General features: G+C 36.8%; 1 long non-coding RNA gene across 1 annotated transcript in view; it reads right to left on the reverse strand.

Annotated features, from left to right (window-relative positions):
• LOC141493696 (uncharacterized) overlaps positions 1-14,487 on the reverse strand; it is a 62,731-nt gene extending 48,244 nt beyond the window's left edge. The window contains exons 1-2 of the long non-coding RNA XR_012470292.1: positions 14,125-14,487; positions 12,879-13,013 (exon numbers count right to left, since the gene is read on the reverse strand). This is a non-coding gene — a long non-coding RNA (uncharacterized LOC141493696). The remainder of the gene's footprint in view (positions 1-12,878; positions 13,014-14,124) is intronic.
• Between the last annotated feature and the right edge of the window lie 204 nt (positions 14,488-14,691).

Below are 14,691 nucleotides of genomic sequence, written 5' to 3' on the forward strand. Positions count from 1 at the left end.
TTTGTTCCATTGTCTAATATTAGTACATTGGCAATGAGGTTCTGCAAAAATCTTTTCAAGTGGTTTTCAGTTTCTAAGAAGACTGTGCTTGAATAAAGCCTAACAAATGGACAGAAGTCTGATCCTCACATGTGGCTTGCTGCTGGTCATTTTAATGACTGACCTGCATTGTCTTATACTGTTTGGGCTGCTGTATATGTAGATGAATTCAATGTATATGCCAAGGCAGTCCACATAGAGCTATTCTATGCAGCTACAACTGGCTTATTTCACATGGGCAGGCATGGCCCACATTTCCATTTTTTAAATGTATTACTCCTCTATTTGATGGCAAGATGCTTTGGTAGGAAAATGACTCCTGGGATTTATCTGTCCCCTGCCACTTTTGTCATAGACCCACTTTCAGTGGCTAGTAAAATACAAAAGCAGGGTCAGTGCCAGGGGGAGTGTGATATGGCAAAACCTCCCTAGAGATTTGTCTCAAACCCATAGGGATTTGGAAGGATCTATACTTTGGATTTTTATTATACAGTTAATTATTAGTCTCAAAGGCAAACAGATGGAGATAACTACATTGAAAAGCCCAGCCTTCAGACAACCTACTAAAGAGAGCCAGCACCAGGAAACATGGGACATGCCAAGCTAGTTTCTCTCCAGACCCCATGACCCTCCAATGGGCTCATCCAGATTTACACCCCCCCCCCCAGACAGCATACATGATACTGCAGGTGAAAAACAGAAGGCACAATCAGGGAAAACAAATCACAGCATTGGACCCATTTTCATGTAAAATATCTTGGCGTTCATCAGGCTTCCTAATGGCAGGACATTATTTTCAACAAAATGAAAATGTCGAAAACGCAGCAGCCAAGTACACACAGACTGGAGAAGCGCATTTCATATTCCAGTCACGGACTGAGAGCAGTTTATTCTTGAGTTCATTCTGGGGAGGTAATGACTAGGAAAATGACAAAGAAAACTGTTACTGACCATTAGTGAGCAATCACTCTGTCATATTACTGAGATAATTTAGATAAATGTGAGGTTTTGCTGTCTCCTGGGGAGATGGGCTGTGGATATCTTAGATGGTGGACGAACATTTAAAGCTTGCTTTTGAAATATGCTTGTGTGTATTTTATATATATATATATATATACATATATACATATATATATACATATATCTTTATATATGTATACATATATTTCTTTTTATACATGTATATATTTATATAAAATACACATATACATTTATACACACACATATACATTTGTATAAACATACACAGATAGGTTACACTTATCTGTGATTACATGCATGTGTGTCCATATATAAATTGTGTGTATAGGTCTATTTGTATAGATATTCCTTTCCCTTAACAGACAAAATAATAACTCTTTAAATCTTTCTGGAAAAAATCTATTAATATCCCTCTGGTCAGTGCCCAGAGATGCCCACTGAAATACTCTGCTGAAGGCTTTTCAGAAGTATAGAAAGCAATGTTGGGAAACATAAGATATTTAATAAATGAATGTCAGGCGGACCATGTTTTTCTTCAATTGACTCCTATTATTTTAGCAGCTGCTAATTATGCAGTGTTGATATTTGGAGGAATGGTAACAGATTTCTCTGTTCCATCTGGGTAATCAGGCCTTTAGAGACTGTCCTTCTCTGAGGTTCAACTTTAGAGGGTTCTGGCCTCTGCCTCTAAGGGTAGTAAGAAGATTGAGTCTGAATGAACAAAGAGGATTTCATGGATATTCCTTCTGTGTTCTTTGGTGATTCTTTCTGTTTCTGTAGGTGGTCTCAAATGTCAATGAAGGTATCATATACATTACAGTATCCCATACCAAAGGAAGCTAGGAGCTCTTGTTTCCTCTTTGAGAAAGTATATCTGAGGGCATTATTTGATAATAACTTATGATTCTGATATATAGTATGTCCCAAAATTTTAGTGTAATTTATATTATTAAAGTTTGAAATTATACTATGGCTTTTTGGGATATGCTATATACATATATATTCATATATATATATATATATGTGCATATACATATAATGATAAGATACTTGTTATAATACACACATAAAACCTAATACATATAATATTTATATATATATATATATATATATATATATATATACACACACACACATATACATATGCAGATGCCTATACCAATTCATATATATGAAAGTAGTTACCATACCTGGATGTTTAACTTATTAAAACATGAGATTCAGCCATTTCAGCATTGTCCAACTCTTTGTGACCTGATTTGGGGTTTTTCTTATCAGAGACACTAGAGTGGTTTGCCATTTCCTTCTTTAGCTTAATTTATGAATGAGGAAACTGAAACAAACAGGGTTAAATGATTTGTCCAGGCTCAAACAGCTAGTTAGTATCTGAGGTCAAATTTGAACTCAGGTCTTCCTGATTCCTGATCTGGCTCTCTATCTACTGCACATATTAGCAGTTTATAATGGAAATAATACCTTTGGGGGATCTCCTGTATTGTTTTAATCGTGTTGAATTTTAATGACTTCTATACATTCTTTATTAATAAGGCACTTATAGATAGTATATTGGGTATGAAGTTACACTGGTTATGAATAGATGCAAAACCTACCTTAAAACATTTTTACTATTATAATATAATGCTTTCTAAAGTCTAAATACTCTCTTTGACTTCTCTGGAAGGCAAAAAAAACAGCCAACTTTCCTGGAAATCTACTCAATAGATTTGATTTTGCCCTGACAAAATTTAAAGAGCTCAGTTCAGTATTTTGAGTCTTTAACTATCAAGCTCCAACCTAGCTTGTGGGCTACAATTCTGGCCTCTCTGACTTATTTGATGTTCCCTGAAATCAGCATGGTGTTCTCTGTACTTGTTGAGTCCCAGTTCTTATGTTGGGTCTCTTTTCTGGATTCCCTCAATCTTCCCCAGGTGAGCATTGGAGGGGCTGAAGACAAGGAAGACAAGGATGACAAGTTCTCCAAGATTCCCAAGTACTACCAGATCTCCAAGTCTCCATTTATTCACCAAAACACAAGTGCTTAAATATCCCTCCCAGTCTCTAATCCACTCCCTATGGCACTTAGTAAGATATGGCTCTGGTGCTCAAGGACACCAGGTGAAGATAATTTTGAGTGCTCCTATACACAACAGTCCCTAATATGTCCTTTTTTTTCACAGGCTCCCTCTTTCTGATGGCCCTAAAGCATCCCCTCCTCACATTTTTTTCTAATTCTGTAGTTATTTTGCAGCTCAAGATATGTACTACCTTCCTAAGAGCTACCATTCCCGATCCTCTTGGTGGTCAGTACACTAACCCTCTTCTTATATGAAAAGGGGCATAGAGAGAGAGAGAGAGAGAGAGAGAGAGAGAGAGAGAGAGAGAGAAAGAGAGAGAAATCTAGACTTTGAAGTCAGCACTGTTTTTTCATTGTCTTTTTGTCTTTATGTTCTTTGTGTTCATACTGCAACTAGGTATGTACCTGTACAGTAGATGTGACTATACTAGATACATAATCTACCTCTTTCATTCTATGGCCATCTCTCACCATAATGATCACATTCCACAATTGTTTTTGCTGTGCTTGCATTTTTCTTTCCTTACAAGACTATTAGCTTCCTAAGGATCATTGTACCTCCTAGATCCTGCTGAAGGTGACATAATTTAATAATCTTTGGAATCAATGCCTTGTGGTAGTGATTGGTGTATTGGTATTCTGACTGGTGAGTCTGCTAGTACAAACTTCTCTGGTCCATTATATCTATCTGGCCCCAGACTATACTTTATAAGATGTGCAAATTTAGAGAATCTACCCCAAATGTTCACAGGGTCTATTGTGCCTGACTTTTGGTGGTGCACTACAAATTCTTATTGGTCTGATCAATCACAATTGGATACATTCAACTTGATTCTGAAATATTGTGAATGAAGGTTGGCAAACATTCTAAATGGTACTTTATAACTTATCTTACTGCACACCTCATTGTCATTAACCTCTACCTCTCTTTCAACTGCAAAATAAGATATTTGTAAAAGCTCTTTGAAGGGGTGGCTAGGTGGTACAAGTGGATAAAGCACTGGCCTGGAGTCAGGAGTACCTGGGTTCAAATTCAGGCTCAGACACTTAGTAATTGCCTAGCTGTGTGGTCTTGGGCAAGCCACTTAACCCCATTTGCCTTGCAAAATCTTAAAAAAAAGGTCTTTGAAAACCTTAAAGAGCCATATAAATACTGGCTATTATTATTATTCTGGAGGAGTCATCAAAACAATATTTCTATTATTATCGAGAAAGTCTCGTCAGTAGACTCCTTTTTGCCTCTGTTCATCATCTCAGTAACTCCCAAACCAAAAATACTCCTCTGGCTACTCTTTTGTGTGATAGTTCCCACTACTGGAAAGTAACCTCCTCAAGGACAGGGACTACCTTGCTTAATATGTGTAATCTAAGTACTTATCATGGTATACCTGCTGAGTTCTTAATAACTGCTTTTCTTCTCCCCATCCATTCATCCACTCATTCATTTATTAGCTCGTCAATTACAATCTTTCTATGACCCATAGCCCCATCCATATAATAAGGACCTAATACATTATCCCTGAATGAATAGAGACTCCTACAAATGAGAAACGGACACTCCTAGTTTCCCTGAAACCCTGGAACTATCTAGACCAACTGCAATAAAGCGGAAAAACCGATTCCTTCAGTCTCATGCAATTTTGAAGAATGCAAAGATTCAGCCGGAATAAAAGTGAAATAGAGCAAAAAAAAAGGTGATAATTCAGCTTCCCCTCAGAATCCTGCCATTTCAGAGAGGAAATGTGTTGAGATATGCATTCTCCTTATCAAGTGCCTCCATTGATCTCCCTCACTAACTACCCTCATCCTGCTTTATTCTGTCAATGCTGACAAAGTCAATGCCTAAAAATATCAGAACCTAGCTGCTTTTAGGAACCTTGCATTCTACACCTTTTTTAAATAAAAGCATTCAAAGAATTAGCTTTACAATAGAATATAAACTACTCAAGAACAAGCACTCTTGTCTTTATATTTATATTTCTAGTACCTAGGCACTTAATAAATGATTGTAAATATGGATGTGATCTTACATTCTGGGATATAGTATAATTACAACTTTATTAATATTTTTAAATTTAATTTGAAGCCAAAATCATTAAAGGGAAAATTCTTCATTTACTAAGATTAAATTTTGATCAATAGATTCTGCCTTCATTATTTTTTTTTTTGCCACAAATAGTTTCTATGAAAACAAAATGAGATGGTTCTGCTTGGTCTCTTATTTAAAAGACAAGTTATATTAAAAACTACATACAGAGTATGCATAGAAATATTGGTTCTTTTTAATGCATTTTTGTGACAAAACTTGAAGGATATAAGAGAGCAATTAGAAGCATGACAGGAGGGGAGGCTAGGTGGTGTAATGGATAAAGCACCGGCCCTGGAGTCAGGAGTACTTGGGTTCAAATCCGGTCTCAGACACTTAATAATTACCTAGCTGTGTGGCCTTGGGCAAGCCACTTAACCCCATTTGCCTTGCAAAAAACCTAAAAAAAAGCATGACATGGTGGATAGAGAGCCAGTTTTGAAGGCATGGGTTAAAGTTCTACCCCTTATATATGGCCCTGAACAAGTACTGTAACTTATTGGTACAAAAGGCAATAAATTACAGAGAACATGTCAACTTGTACTGGTAAAGGGAACTTTTTCGATTAGGAGGACCTTTAATCAAGAAAATTATAGATCTGTTCTCTTATACCTATATGTATATACATACATATGTAAACATATATAAAACTAGAAATTATTTGTGTTTTGATAATATGCTAGTGTCTGGTGTTACCTACAAATTTAAAAAATATACTAACTCTGCCTTCATTAGAATCACTGTTTAAAATGTTAAATACCTCAGGGTCAATGATATCTCCTTAGGGCACACTACCAGATTTTTTCTTGGTCAGCTAGGTGACCAAGAAGATAGGGCATCAGGTCTGGAGTTAGAAAGGCTTAAGTACAAATCCAGCTTCTGAGCTACTAGACTGGGAAAGTCACTTCACCTCTGCCTACCTCGGTTTCCTCAGTTGATGATAATAATAGCACTCACTTCCCACAGTTGCTGTGAGAATAAAATGGGCTAATAATCATAAAGTACTTAACACTGTACCTAGCAGGTACTATACAAATGTTAGCTCTGTTAATATTATTTTCCTCTAATTTGATATCAAATCATTAATCCAAACAGTTAAGGATGTGCCTAAGTATTCTATCAGCTTGCACATATATACATCTTTTTCACAAGAATAGTATTTGACTTTTAAAACTATTTTAGTAAAAATCTAGGCAAATTAACATATTACTTTGATGAAGCTAGCAATATAGTGTCCATCCACTATGATGATCCAGTAGGACTCTAGTCAGGGTTCAGAATTGAGTTACTTCATTATTATGATTATTTGCTGATGAGGATGTTCAATGGGATCGTATGTGCTTCACACAGAGGCCATCTGCTCCCAGATTCCTAAGAAGAGAAGAGTACGTTATGGTCTGGGATCTACTTCTTCTGGGAGCTAATGGCCTTCTCTTAAGTGGTTACATTAGGTGACTCATGGACAGGATGTTCAGTATTACAGCTCATGATGTCATTTTTTTGGCCTTGATACATCTCAAGAGAATAGTGTGCAGAGGGAGATAGTTGAAAGTTTTTAGAGTAGCATAACTTGGCAAAAATCCACAATCCTGAACCAATCAGCCTATAGAATTTCAAAGTAGAAACTGTGGAATGTACAAGATATAAGCAAGCATTGTAGAATTAATTTATGAGATCTCTCACCTGAGGGCATGCTTTTGCAATTATGCTACAATTATGTCCCTCAGAGTCTAATATTAGAAGTTATGTTATATATTTATAGCCCTTCACATTTAAAGCATATTAGATATACATCAAGCACTATCTATCTTGGGGCAGGGATCTTAATTCAACTAGATGGGGGATGTAAATATAAGGAAGAGACATTAGAAGATATATGAATGGATAATGCTATGTTGTAAAAATTAAAGGGACAGTGGGGTGGCTAGGTGACGTAGTGGATAAAGCACCGGCCTTGGAGTCAGGAGTACCTGGGTTCAAATCCAGTCTCAGACACTTAATTGCCTAGCTGTGTGGCCTTGGGCAAGCCACTTAACCCCATCTGCCTTGCAAAAAAAAAACCTAAAAAAAAATTAAAGGGACAAGACATTGAAAATATGTTGAAGAATCCTTCAATGGCCAGGCCCCCTATTTAGCCACAACTATATCCATATAATTTCTTTGGCTAACCAGTCTAGTAACACTGTCACCTTCTCTAGATATTCAATAATCATAAATTAAATGATATATCCTAGAATTTTGCTGGGATTGAAGTCAAACTTGCTTAGCTATGTCTTGCAGAGTCTATTTCCTTTATTTTTTTTTGAAATTCAAGAGAGTATTTACCTTTTCTGACCTTAAGGCACCTCCCTTATTCTCTACAGTATTTCAAAGATCATTGACAGGGATTTTTCATCAATTCCACCTATAAGTTCTTTTAATATGCAGGATATAATACGACTCTTCATCAAGACTTAACCTCATAAATAGCAGCTAAATGTTGTCTATTTCCTTACTTCCCTTGGCACCATCTCCCAAATGATTATTTTGATTTTTACCTTTCCCTGTCAAAAGATTCTGTTCCTTAGCAGATAGAAGCAAAATTAGAATTGAACAACAATATCTAGAGGGGGATGATCAAGGTGGGGGTGGAGAAAGGCAACTTTGAAACTGTACTAGAGAAGGATTAGCCTGTAGGAACTTGAGAAGCCTTTGGGGAGGCATCGTAGCTATTTTCAGATAGTTGAAAAGTTATCATATAAAAGAAAATGAAGATTAATTTGCTTGTACCCAAAGGTACCAAGGGGCAAAGATAGAAGCAATAGATAGAAAGTAGAGAGAGAGAAATTTCAGTATAATATGTAGAATTTTTTTTTTAGTAGAGTTGTTCAGAAATGGAACAGACTACTTAATAACACAGTGAATTTCCACCACTTGAAATAGATGACTATTTTGGCCGATGCAAATGAAGATGGGTTGAGATAGATGACCTCTGAATTACCTTCCAACTTAGAGATTCCAATGTTCTAATTAAGTCCACCAGTAAGAGAAAAATCAGGTTTAATTCATTAACTTCAGCCTTTTCCTCCATTGCAGTTAATGATAAGTAGCTAATTGACTGATTAAAAGGTTATCTCCTCCTCTTCCAATGCTCACCTTCTGGTAGTGAAATGATCAAAAGAGCAATGGTAGCTCAACTAATCCACATTAGAGCAAAGTAATGAGGAATTTGATGCATTATATTGACTGCTGACACCCCACCCCCAGAAAATGCTCCTAACCACAATTATGTACTTGCCCAGGCTGTTCCTGTCATTCAGATTCCTTTCAAATCAGGCAAATCTTTACCTTATTTCTCCAAGCTATCTTTATTACTCTAATGTAAAGCCATATTCTCTTGTCTTTTGCTAACTCTGGTCTTTCTTTCTTTCTGCCCATTATTCTGAGAGTATCAGATGTTTGGTTTCAGTGTTAGGCTTATGAGTGGAGCAGTGACCATTAATGGAGACTCATTAAGTAGTGAAATACAACAAAGATACCTTAAAAAAAACTGCCAACAAATGCATCTAGTTCTTTTCACTCATTAAATGCAACTAATACTAGTTTCTAATATCTCTATTCTATCAGAAAAATCTCATGAAAAAAGCTATTTTCAATTGTGCCTCTTCTACACCCTCTGCCAATCTGGATTCCAAACCCACATGAAACTGCTTTCTTTATTTTTAGTTAAAGATTTTATTTATTTTGAGTTTTACAATTTTCCTCCAATCTTACTTCCAACCCCCACCCCCCAGAAAGCAATCTGTCAGTCTTTACATTGTTTCCATGCTGTACATTGATCCAAATTGAGTGTGATGAGAGAAATCATATCCTTAAGGAAGAAACATAAAGTATAAGAGATAACAAGATTAAAGGGAATAGTCCTTGGACTTTGTTCAAACTCCACAGTTGTTTCTCTGGATACAGACAGTATTGTCCATTGCAGAGAGCCCCAAATTGTCCCTGATTGTTGCACTTGATGGAATGAGCAAATCCATCAGGGTTGATAATTGCCCCTGTGTTGCTGTTAGGGTGTACCGTGTTTCTCTGGTTCTGCTCATCTCACTCAACCTCAGTTCATGCAAATCCCTCCAGGCTTCCTTGAATTCCCATCCCTCCTCATTTCTAATAGAACAATAGTATTCCATGACATACATAAACCAGTTTTCTAAGCCATTCCCCAACTGAAGGACATTTACTTGATTTCCAATTCTTTGCCACCACAAACAGGGTTGCTATGAATATTTTTGTACAAGTGATCTTTTTACCCTTTTTCATCATCTCTTCAGGGTATAGACCCAATAGTGGTATTGCTGGATCAAATTTTTATTGCCTTTTGGGCGTAGTTCCGAATTTCTCTCCAGAAAGGTTGGATGAGTTCACAGTTCCACCAACAATGTAATAGTGTCCCAGATTTCCCACAACCCTTCCAACAATTATCATTATCCTTTTTGGTTATATTGGCCAGTCTGACACTCTGAGGTGGTACCTCCAAGAAGCTTTAATTCACATTTCTCTAATAAGTAATGATTTAGAGCAATTTTTCATATGACTATGTATTGTTTTGATCTCCTTATCTGTAAATTGCCTTTGCATATCCTTTGACCATTTGTCAACTGGGGAATGGCTTTTTTTTTGCAAGGCAAAAGGGGTTAAGTGGCTTGCCCAAGGCCACACAGCTAGGTAATTATTAAGTGTCTGAGACCGGATTTGAACCCAGGTACTCCTGACTCCAAGGCCAGTGCTTCATCCACTACGTCACCTAGCCGCCCCACTACGCCACCTAGCCACCTCCGGGGAATGGCTTTTTAAAAAAAAAATATGATTCAGTTCTCTATATATTTTAGAAATGAGTCCTTTGTCAGAAACATTAGTTGTAAAGATTGTTTCCCAGTTTACTACATTTCTTTTGATCTTGGTTATATTGGTTTTAATCTGTGCAAAAGCTTTTTACTTTAATGTAATTGAAATCATCTAGTTTGTTTTTAGTGATGTTCTTCACCTCTTCCTTAGTTATAAACTGCTTCCCTTTCCATAGATCTGACAGGTAGACTAGTCCTTGATCTTCTAATTTGCTTATAGTATTGTTCATTATGTCTAAATCCTGTAACTTTTTGGATCTTATCTTGGTATAGGGTGTGAGGTGTTGTTCTAATCTAAGTTTCTTCCATACTAACTTCCAATTTTCCCAGCAGAAACTGCTTTTTCTAAATTTAGCATCACTCTCTTAATTGTAAATTTAATGGCCTCCTCTCGGGTTTCATCTTTCTTGACCTTTTTATAAAATTTGATATTACTAAGCACCTTCTCCTCCCAAATACTTTTTCTTTTCTGGGTTTATGTAATGGCATTCATTCCTGGTTCATCTCATAGCTGTCTGACTTCTCCAAAGTGTCCATTATTTGATTATCACCATGGCATGGTTCTTATCTATGAGCATGCCTCAAGGATCTATCTTAGTCTTCCTTATCTTTTCTTTCAGCACTTTCCCAGTAAACTCATTAGTTCCCAGGGATTCAATTATCATCTCTATACAGATGATTATAAGATCTGCTTATCCAGAACTATCTCTCTCCATAGTGTTATTTCATAAATTGCCTAGTGGATATTTCAAACTCGACATCTCAGAATCATCTTGTATAAAAAATGAACTCTTTCCTCCCAAATCCACCTATAATCTAATCTTCCCTATTAATGTTAAGGACAACACATTTCTTCCAGTCATTGAAATGTACAACCTTGCTGTCATCACTGACTACATACTCTTTCTCATCCCAAATAATCAAAGAGTTGCCCTATCTTATATTTGTCTTCACAACATCCTTCAAGAATAAGCTCTTCTATCTACTTCCACATTTACTGTCTTAGGTTTTAACTTCATAATCTCAAACTTGAACTATTATAATGGCTTCCTAAGTGTCCTCCCTGACATGTGTCTACTGACTTCAATCCATCCTCCAAAAAACTGCCTAAGTGATTTCCCTAAGAATGTGCATCTGACCATGTCACTCTTCTATTCAATAAACCCTAAAAGCTGCTTCTAAGATACTTCTTATATCTAATATAAGCTCTTCTTCCGGGCATTCAAAATTTTTACAATTTGGTTCCTCTCTAACTGTCCAACCTTCTTATATTTGAGTTAGCTTGTACTCAACAATTCAGTCATACTGGCCTCCCCAACCTATATTTTGATTCATTTGCATATATGTTATATAAATGTGTAATCTCCCCAATTAGAATGTAAACTCCATGAGAGCATGGAATATTTCACTTTTGCCTCTGTAACTCCATTATTTAACCCAGTGCCTGGCTCAGGAAATGTCTTTTGAAATTGGGGAAGGTCTTCACCTTTCTAAAGATAATAGAAATTATTTCTTATTATATAAACATCTTTATATCTAGGCAATCCATAGACATTTATTTAGCACTAGACGTTGTGCTAAACATTGAGAATTCCAAGAAAGGCAAAAGAAAATCAAGAGAGGGAGGGGATATTAAGGAAGATCATTGACCATTAAGTTTTAAAATATTAAGAAAGGATCCTGAAATTTGAAGTAAAATCCCGATGATAAAAGCAAATATAGTATATACTAACAGAATAGTATTTCTTACTTGTCAGAAATCCAACTTCATTACCCAAGAACATATCATTAGTAGAAATTCAATTTGAAAATGACTTTTTGGTAAAAATACTGCAGTGATTTTCATACCAGTAAACAATGACCCTGCATCTGGAACCACCTTTTGTTTATATATAAGCTTCTTCATTGCTCCAAGTTCTCTTAACACTTTGAATTGAGTATTTCCTTCACTTTGTGCTTTGAGCTGAGATAAGCAAAATCTCTTCTATCCTGAAATAACTGACTCTCTTCACCAGTGATGTCAGAAACCCTGATTGAACTGGGCCTTCCTGGAGCTCTCCAACCCTGATGTCTGACTTTAGGAGGAAGAGGCTCTTATTTAAATGCATCTTTTGTAACATGGGTAATCGAGGAGAAAATTACCGTTGGAGGAAATGGCTCTGAGTGCACATATACTTTTTCTTCTTCCCTATTACCCCAATTCATCCCAACCCCCTGGTTCACACATCACTAAAGTTACTTTTTAATGAAACAAGGCTGAGCTTTAATGTTGCCCTCCTTGCACATCTGGAGACATTTGCTTGAAAAGAAAAATTATCTCTAACAGTAGATAATTTGCTTTTTAGTCAGGGGCCTTTATTTCCCCATATACTGCATTTTCCTGACTTTCATCCTCTATCTAATTTTCTGGAAGTGCACATCCTAAGCACAGTAGAAAAGGGGGAATAAGAGAGAACACATTCATCATTAAAGAGAGGAAAACGGAAATAGAAAAATGATGATGACCTGGCATTAGTTGAACAATCTCCCCATTCTCTCCCCAAAGTTTTGTTTTTGAATAGTCTAGGAAAGTCAAGCTGGCCTTAAATGATCTAAACATAGTAATTCTGCATTGTGCTTTCTTTTAACTTTGGCATATGAACAAGGTCATGAGTGGCTCCAGTTGTTGGGCTACAGTATGTATGGAGCCTAAGAGAGGAGGCAAGTAGGGGATGAGGAGTATCTATTCAGATAGTCACGTAAACCCAAAATCTGAAAATTTATATATTCATAAGACAAGGGAGCATTTTCAGTCATGATATGATTTGGGCTTACTTACCTTTTCTGCTCTGAGTAGCATCCAAGCATCCTTTCCAAAGGTCTGAGGCAAATTATGAAATACAAAGTATATTTTCATGCTTTTCTACTTTCTCTTTCAACATTTCCTTTCTCCTTTCCAATCAGTCTATTTCCCCTGTAATACATACATACATATAAGCATATATATTTATATGTAATCACATATGAATCTCTCTAATCCTTCCATCCTCCCCAACACATACATACATACATGCATGCTCCTTTCCAATCACTCTAACTTTCCCCAAAACATACATAGAGACATGCTCAAAGAGAAATCATGCATATATCTCAGTTGCCCAAGAACATTTTATTCCAATTACATGTAAAGATAGCTATCAATATTCATTTTTTTGGTAAGATTTTGAGTTGTACTTTTTTCTCTCTCCTTTTCTTCCCTCCTGCCTCCCCTTGACAGCAAGTAATCTGATAAAGGTTATACATGTACGACTATGGGAAAAGACATAAAACATAAAGGAAATTTAAAAAAAAAATTAAAAAAGTATTCTTGGTCTACATTCAGACTTCATAGTTCTTTAGATGTGGATGGTGTTTTCCCTCACAAGTCTTTTGGAATTGTCTTGGGTCATTATATCACTGAGAAGAGCTAAGTCTAGCATAGTTGATCTTCAAACAATGTTTCTGTTAATGTCTACAAAGTTCTCCTGGTTCTGCTCACTTCCCTCAGCATCAGTTCAGTCCAAGTTCACTTTTTACAGGACCCTGATAATTATAGTGGAAGGAAGGAAGGAAGGAAGGAAGGAAGGAAGGAAGGAAGGAAGGAAGGAAGGAAGGAAGGAAGGAAGAGAGGGAGGGAGGAAGGAAGGAAGGAAGGAAGGAAGGAAGGAAGGAAGAAGGAAGGAAGGAAGGAAGGAAGGAAGGAAGGGAGGGAGGGAGGAAGGAAGGAAGGAAGGAAGGAAGGAAGGAAGGAAGGAAGGAAGGGAGGAAGGAAGGAAGGAAGGAAGGGAGAGAGGGAGGGAGAGAGGGAGAGAGGGAGGGAGGGAGGAAGAAAGCTTAAATGTTCAAAGAAATTAATCTCTAAAACTAAATGTTGCAAAGAAAATACCTACTTGCTATGAGAAAGAGGAGATCTACTCTTTAATGAACTTGTAGAATATGGGAGTTGAGAAAGCAGAAGGGAATTTCCACACTGGACATTTCCCCATATTGGGAAGTCCCATACTGAGAGTCTGGAATAGCAACATCATGCATACACACACACCTACCTTTCTCTTTTTATAGAGCTGTCATTGGCCATCTTGTATTGAAAGTTTCTCTTTCATGATCTAATCTAGTTTCATATCACTTCAGATAGTAAAGCATGATTTCCATCATTCAATGATAATATTTTGCCTCCTTGAGGCAGTTTTTTAGATGCATAGCTTTTTAAAGGATCTTTCTTCAGGGAGAATTCCTCAGAAGACAGACAGCTGTGTGATCCCAAGTCAGATTTGCTTGACTTGGTCTGACCTCTCCTGCTGTCTCAGTCATGGCCTCTCATAATAGATCTATGATTGTTACCCTGAGCAGCAAGGACAGATTGGTTGAGTCAGCCATGCCTTCTAAATATGGGTCTGGTCATGCTTGACTCTTGACAAACAGAACCTCCATTGACTTCAAAACAAGGAATGTCAGTTGGAGAGTTGTATCACGAAAAAGCTCTACATTCTGTCACAGAATCTTAGGCAATGGCATTGCTAGGTGATGGAGAAGATAGAGCACTAGGCTCAGGAAGACCTGAATTTAAACCTGGTCCATAAGTTGGGTGACTCAAAACAAGACATTTAACCACT

This window comes from Macrotis lagotis, chromosome 7 (genome assembly GCF_037893015.1).
Source record: "Macrotis lagotis isolate mMagLag1 chromosome 7, bilby.v1.9.chrom.fasta, whole genome shotgun sequence".
Classification (NCBI taxonomy): domain Eukaryota; kingdom Metazoa; phylum Chordata; class Mammalia; order Peramelemorphia; family Peramelidae; genus Macrotis; species Macrotis lagotis.